Source organism: Arachis hypogaea, chromosome 14 (assembly GCF_003086295.3).
Source record: "Arachis hypogaea cultivar Tifrunner chromosome 14, arahy.Tifrunner.gnm2.J5K5, whole genome shotgun sequence".
Classification (NCBI taxonomy): Eukaryota; Viridiplantae; Streptophyta; class Magnoliopsida; order Fabales; family Fabaceae; genus Arachis; species Arachis hypogaea.
Genome location: NC_092049.1, coordinates 133,428,937 through 133,436,240, shown reverse-complemented (window position 1 = coordinate 133,436,240; position 7,304 = coordinate 133,428,937). Strand labels below are relative to the sequence as shown.

The window sequence follows — 7,304 nt, the reverse complement described above, 5'->3', positions numbered from 1 at the left end:
TGTTTGGCCCACAATTTAAATTCTCCGTAGTTATAGGGACCTTGCATGATGGGTCAAGGCAAGTGAAGCTATCGAGTGTTTCACGAAAATAAATTGTAGAATACAACATACTATATCAACAAAAAATGCTATTTCTCCTCTAAATTTCAGTCTTTCATCAGTTTTTAAATTTAACAATATATTATTTTAATTTTTTATACCCACTCTTATACGGTTAATAACTTAATATAGAATAAAAATTACTTATTTTTTATTTTTTTCTCTCTTCTAAAAATTGAATAAAGGACATCTCTTAAAAAATACCTAATTGCTGATAGATAAAATATAGAACATTATTAATCAAGTAGTCGAGATAAAATAATAAGTTAACAGTTTATAAGCATAATACATAACAATATTTATGTAAAAAAATTAATAAAACTAATGTGATGAAAATTCGATCTAAATAGTAAATATACACAAAAATATTGATTGTAAAAAAACTCTTGATGGAACCAAAAATACCTTATTTCTTAAATAAAACAATTATATTCACATAAAATAAATCAATAATGTTTTTTGTTAGAAAAAAATATAATAACCTGTTCCAGTATAAATTAAGCACTTAGATATTCAAACGGATAAAAAATAAGTATAACAACAATGATTGAAATGCTGAGATTTATACTACCATTAGAGTGCGTGTGGTTAGAGGAATTATAAATAATTCCTAGAAATTTTAAGATGGGAATATCATATTCCCATGTTTGGTTCAAAGTTTGAAAAACTATTCCTAAGCAAGTTTGATTCCAGGATCATTTTAATTCTCACATTTCCCTTGGGTATCTTTAATTCCCATGAGAATGAAATCTTTATAACAATGTAATACTTGAACCACACACACCCTTAGTGTAAAGTAAGACAGAACACCCTAAACCATAAAGAAAGAAAATAAACGAAAGAGGAAAACATAATTCACCTAAATAAAGAGAAAAACTAATTTTTTATTTTATTTTGGTATGGTATAATTTTTTGTACTAATTAAATATTCTCCTTATCTTTCATGAGTATTATCCAAGTCTGATCAAATAAAATCTTGTTTCTATTGTAATACTTTCTTTTATTCAAAGTCGAAATTTCAAAACAACTTCGGCATAATTTAGATAATTACAAATTTTATTATAATGGAATTACATCATATAATTAGCAAAAATATAAATGTAAAAAACACTCGTTAATAAAACAAAAAATTTTTATTAAAAAATTATAAAAGAACTATATAATAATAAAAAAAAACTTAAAATTAATAAACAATGTCTCAATAAATTTTGCATCAATATATAAAATCTATGCAGTTCTATAAATTGAATAATAGAAACAATTTTTAAAAACCGTCTCTATTTTTTGGTGCAATTTTGGTGCAATATGTGTACGTGATACCAATAACTTTTAGAAGCACACCCTATATTTATAAAACAAATCACACGTAAATCATAATTTAATAAATACACCCTCCTAAGACTAACCTAAGTTGATTGTAATAGAATATATATTTATATTTGTTAAAGAAAGAAAAGTCGGTTTTAATTATTTGATTATATTTTCTTTGAGGATGACCCACACATGATTCAGCCATTCAGGTGATGAAATTGGAAATGAAAGCATGTTAAAATTATCATGTTTTGAGGAGCTGATTCTAATCCAGATAGATCACGTTCACACTTAGCTTAATTATTAAAAAAAAGGACAAATAGTTTTATTACTTTTTGTTTTGCAGACAATTTTTTTTTTTACTTTTGAAAAATATTTTTAAATTCTGATCTTTATAAAATTTAGATGGATCAGTCCCTCCATCCAAATGCCTCCATAAGACTAATGAAAAATGCTTGTTACGCGTATGCATGGGTCATGCGTACATGTCGATGGAAAATTTTCCTCTCACGCGTATGCGTCGCCATGAATTCAACAATTTCCTTGTTTTTTCATCAATTTTTTACTTTGCATACTTTTTTTTTTCCATTTCTTTCAAGTCATTCTTGCATTTAAAACTTTAAATCACTCAAACAAACACATCAAGACATCGAATGGGAGAAAAGTAAATTAAATTTAGCAATTTAGGGTGTCTTTGGCTTAGCTTTTGAAGCATCTAACGTAGGTTTAGTTTTTTTTAAAGTTTCACTTTTTAGTTTGGCTATTTTTTCTTTTTCTGAACGTAAACGTGATAGCTTTTGCATTTACATTTTCACGTTAGATTGAAATTTATTTTCTATATCCCAATTTTGTACTTCATTGTTCATATGATTAACTTTGTTACTTTTTTATAATATTTTTTCTTTAGTACTCTCTCATGGATATTATTATTCTTTATTCTTATTTTTTGTTTATATACATTTTTTACCTATTATTTTTTTTATAGAATAATAATAGTAAAATTATAGCGTACTAAAAAAGAATACTAAAAATACTAAAAATATCTATATAAAAATATCATAAAAAACTTTTAGATTTATTTCTATCATTGTCAAGATATATATTTAATTTTTATTATTTTTAGTACTCTCTTTTATAATTGTAATTCTCGTGTATTATATTTTGAGAGCAGTTAACTTTCTTTAATCATGTAGAGGCTGTATCAATCTTACTTTTCTCTCATTCGATGCTTGATATGTTTGTTTGAGTGATTTAAAATTTTGAAGGCAAGAATAACTTGAAAAAATGGAAAAAAAGCATGCAAAGTGGAGAATTGATGAAGAAATAAGGATTTGTTGAATTTATGGCGACGCATACGCGTGAGAGGGAAGTTTTCCAAGCGACGCGTACGCGCGTGATCCACGCATACGCGTGACAAGCATTTTCTATTGGGTCTAACGGAGGCATTTAGATGGAGGGACTAATTCGTCCAAATTTTATGAAGGTCAGAAACTTAAAAATATTTTTCAATAGTCAGAACGAAAATGTTCACAAAACAAAAAGTGACAGACCTATTTATCCTTTTTTTCTAATTCTTATTTACTTTTCACCTAACTTTCATTACATTTCGATCTTTTATATATACAAAAGATCAGATTATCTATCCTTGAACGAAAATTAAAGAATACCCAATACGACAAGTCCATAAATATCAAGTGAAATTCTAGCTGCACTTCCCACCGCTTCATGCATTTAGTTTTTTGATCTCTCTGTTCCTAAAACAATAAATTTGTCTCTACATAATTAGAGTAATATTTTAAATTAGTTTTTTCAAAAATTTTAATCACATATTTTAATTAGTATTATTTTTTAAACTTTAATTTTAAACATAAATCAATTTTTTATCAAATTATTCGTTTATATAAAGAAGTTGATATAAATTTTTTTTAAGATTACTGTGCTTTTATTAAATATTAATAGGGATTAATTTATCTAATAAAATAAAATATTTAAGATTAAGTTAATATTTAAAATTTGTTAAGAATTAAAGTGTTTAACTTAATAATGTTACCTAAATAATTCTCTTTAATAATTATACAAACCATTTAATTAATAAACTTAAAACATCACGATTAACCCATTTAACAAATTAGAGTAATGCATCTCGTGTATAATTTTCTTTTCTGTTTGTGGGTGCATGCTAACTGTGCTAAGATAGTTATCTTATTTCCTATTAAAATATCTCAACATATCATTTAAGGCAAACATTTATGGAGACAAACTTACTCATCACTCTAATGACAAAAAAAAATTAAATAAGATATTTTACTTATTATAAATTGTTCAGTGTCCATTTGATATATATACGCGTTTTCAACGCTTAATGCCAAAAATTTTTTTAGATTAGGAGAAAATACATGATCCTTTAATCCTTTCTCTGTCAATGTGCATACCAAGAAATATGAAGTGTGTATTTATTTTTTTAATTTATATGTACTTTTTAGTTTTTGAATATATAAAACAGTTTTAGCCGTGTAAACGGATTCTAAACGATTTCATATGTGTCTACTAGAAGTGTTCGCGGTACAATTTGATTTAATTTTTTAAAAAATAGTCATCCAATTCAATCATTTAATTAAACTGTGGTTCGATTTGATTCGGTTTTTTAATCAAAACTATCTTAACCAAACCAAATTTATTGAAATCGGTTTGGTTTGGTTCGATTTGTTCGGTTTTTTCAATCAATTAAAAAAAATTGTCATATTATTTCCAAGAGTCAAAGAACACAAATATGCAATAATTAACAAAAGTCTTCATCCAATGAAATTCAACGACAAGAATTTAAAATTCGGCAATTAAAGAAGTTTAAAAGTTCAATAGTCAACACAATAAAAATAAATTTCCAACACCATTGAGACCCTCTTCCTCGCCAGTATTAAATAAAGAATATAACACCTTTCTTCAGTCCATGAGCCTGAGAAATTCCACGAGCAAGTTCCAGTATCAACATGACACCTATACATGAACTACAATCTCCAGCCCCTTCCCTGTAAAAAGTAAAAACAATGCTATATATTTAGTGACAAATGATAAGATTCAAAAAAACATTAAATATCTCATGCCATATACCCAAAGCCGACCCTTCACAGGTTTTTGTAGAATTTCAGAAACAAAGCACCAAGTAAAACAATAAATGACAGTTGAATAATATTCCAATAAAGTGATCTTCCTATAAAAGTACTAGTATTTCATCATTAATCTTCCAATTGTGCTACTCCTGTACATTGGTTTCAAATCATTATGATAGCAGGAAGTGATATCTTAATGTTTCACCGTTATAGATCAAAGAATTATATATTCCGCCGTTTAAAGTGACTAATGTGTTAACAATTCAGCAAAACACAAACGCATATAAGAAAATGAATTCCTTATTTATTAAAAGACCATATATATATATATACACACACCTAGGCACAACTGGGTAATTTGTGGCACCAAATGAATTTCTTATGGCAACTACATCGGCACACAAATCTTAAATCCAACATTTAATTATATATAAAATGCAGTTAAATATACCTTCTCTAACAATCAGAACTTAGAATCCTAACAATCAGAAATAATACACATTTAGAAGCTAAAACCCCCAAAATACAACAAACTACATAAACAAATAAAACAATCAACAACAATCAGCAATTTCAAAAATACACTGAACATAGAACAGAGATTATTCAAACAAAATAAAATTATTAACAATTTCAAAAAATCAACACAAATAAATGAACAATCAACAACAGATACATAATACATAGAACAGAAATTATTCAAATTAATACCTGACTTGGAGGCTCCATGTCTGGTGTTCGGCGCTGGGAGGGGCTGGTTCAGCGCTGCTGGGAGGGGATGGTCCGGCGCTGGTTCGGCGGAGCTGGGAGGCGCTGCTGGGAGGGGTTGGGGTAATGGGGTTTCTTTGAGACTTTGGCTGCGCTAGGTTATCTGATGGGGTTGGCGTAATGGCCTAATGGGATTGGGTTATCTAATGCTTTTTTAGGGTTTTTAGTTGAGTGGTTTGGTTAGATTCGGTCAGGATTTTCAAGGGCAGAACCGAAAATCGAACCGAACCACAAAAAACAGTAAAATATGATTTTTTCGGTTTTCAGTTCGGTTGGTCGGTTTTGTTCGATCCGGATCGATTTCAAACACCTCACTGTCCACAATTAAAATCACACATGTCGTGGAAGATGCGGTTCTAACATCTAAAGGGATAGGTTGTTGCAGTAAATAAACTTTTTTTTTTGACTCAGATATATCTTGCTTTCTACATTAAATTAACAAAGAGTGAATTGTATAAACTGAATTTTTTCTGTATTAATAGGGTTTTCCGGCTTAGGATTCGGTGGTCCCAGAATCTTTGGACCACTTAATGGTCCCATTAGAAAACATGTTTTTAGAGTTTTTTTAACAATTGCTACATAGTCCTTGAACTAATTTTAATTACAAATTAACCCCATATATTTTATTTAATTATAGAAACTGTTTTTTATTTTATAAATTATTATTTTATCAATTATCTATTATATTTATTAACAATCAAATATAAAAACAACCAATTATATCCTCCATTGATCCTAATAAAGCTTTTGGCCATTCCAATCGATTAAAATATTAAATTTGATCTCGTGACGTTTGTCCATGGCTTCCAAATCGTGTTTCCTTGAAATTCAATCGATTGGATTACAGTGTATCACAAAACAATCGATTGAAAATTGTAAGGTAGAATGGTTTTCGCTTAAACCAATCGATTGTTTATACTTTCCAATCGAATGAATGCCTCAAAACAATCGATTGAATTCACGAAAACAACATGGATTTGCCAAATACAATCGATTGGAAAGTGATGACATTGAAGTTTTAGCCAAATTCAATCGATTGGTAATGTAATCCAATCGATTGGAAGGTAATGAAGTTGAATTTTTTGCCAACTTCAATCGATTGGTAATGCTACCCAATCGATTGAAATGTGATGACTTTGAATTTTTTGCCAAATTCAATCGATTGGTAATGCAATCCAATCGATTGAAAAGTGATGATATTGAACTTTTTGCCAAATTCAATCGATTGAAATTTGAAATGTGCTATGTATTAAAGCAAATAACTCTGCGTATTCACACACACTCTCTCCCCCTTTTAAACGTTCGAACGCCATTTCTGCACCTCTCTCCTCTCTCTAAAATCCAAAAAGCTTTTGTCTTCTTCTTCTCCATTCTCACCCACATCCACTCCAAACTACATACATAATTTCAACCCTCATCAAAATCCCTACAAAACCCATAAAACCAGTATCCCCATAATGGCCAGAACTAAGAACGCCAAAAGAGCCAGGGTTAAGGGAGAAAGCTCTGCCCCCGCCAGACTAATTGCTTCATTCCATTACATGGCAAGGTGGCTGCCGTCTCGCAGGGCATTGAACAACTATGTGGAGAAGTTCGAGTCCAGGGCAATTTCATTCAGGATAGACATTATAATTTGGTGAGGAATGCATTGCAAACACAGCACTTAATTGATTTTGTACAAACTAGGGATGATTATTACCCACACTTGATTAGGGATGTTTATAGTACTTTAAATTATGTTGTTCCTGAACCTGATGAAAAGCGTGAGGAGGTAATGCCGCTGATTGAGTTTGAATTAGGGAAACAGCATTATAGAGTTACTTTGCAAGAACTAGCTGAACAATGGAGTCTAGTTTATCATGGGGCAAAATTTACTGGAGGTATTGCGGCAGATGAGGAATGGGGTGAATACAACAGATTAGTTGGTTTGCAGAGTTTACAATATGAGAATCCACACATGGATGCTAGAGGTAATATAAGTTGCAGTGGGTTGGGCAATGAGCAGTGTATATCGATGTA

General features: G+C 29.6%; 1 long non-coding RNA gene across 1 annotated transcript; it reads right to left on the bottom strand.

Annotated features, from left to right (window-relative positions):
• Window positions 1-4,134: 4,134 nt before the first annotated feature.
• LOC112744281 (uncharacterized) lies at window positions 4,135-6,799 on the bottom strand. Its single transcript, XR_003172731.2, has 2 exons — window positions 5,229-6,799; window positions 4,135-4,436 (listed from the first exon to the last, which is right to left on the bottom strand). It is a non-coding gene; the product is annotated as an uncharacterized lncRNA (long non-coding RNA).
• Between the last annotated feature and the right edge of the window lie 505 nt (window positions 6,800-7,304).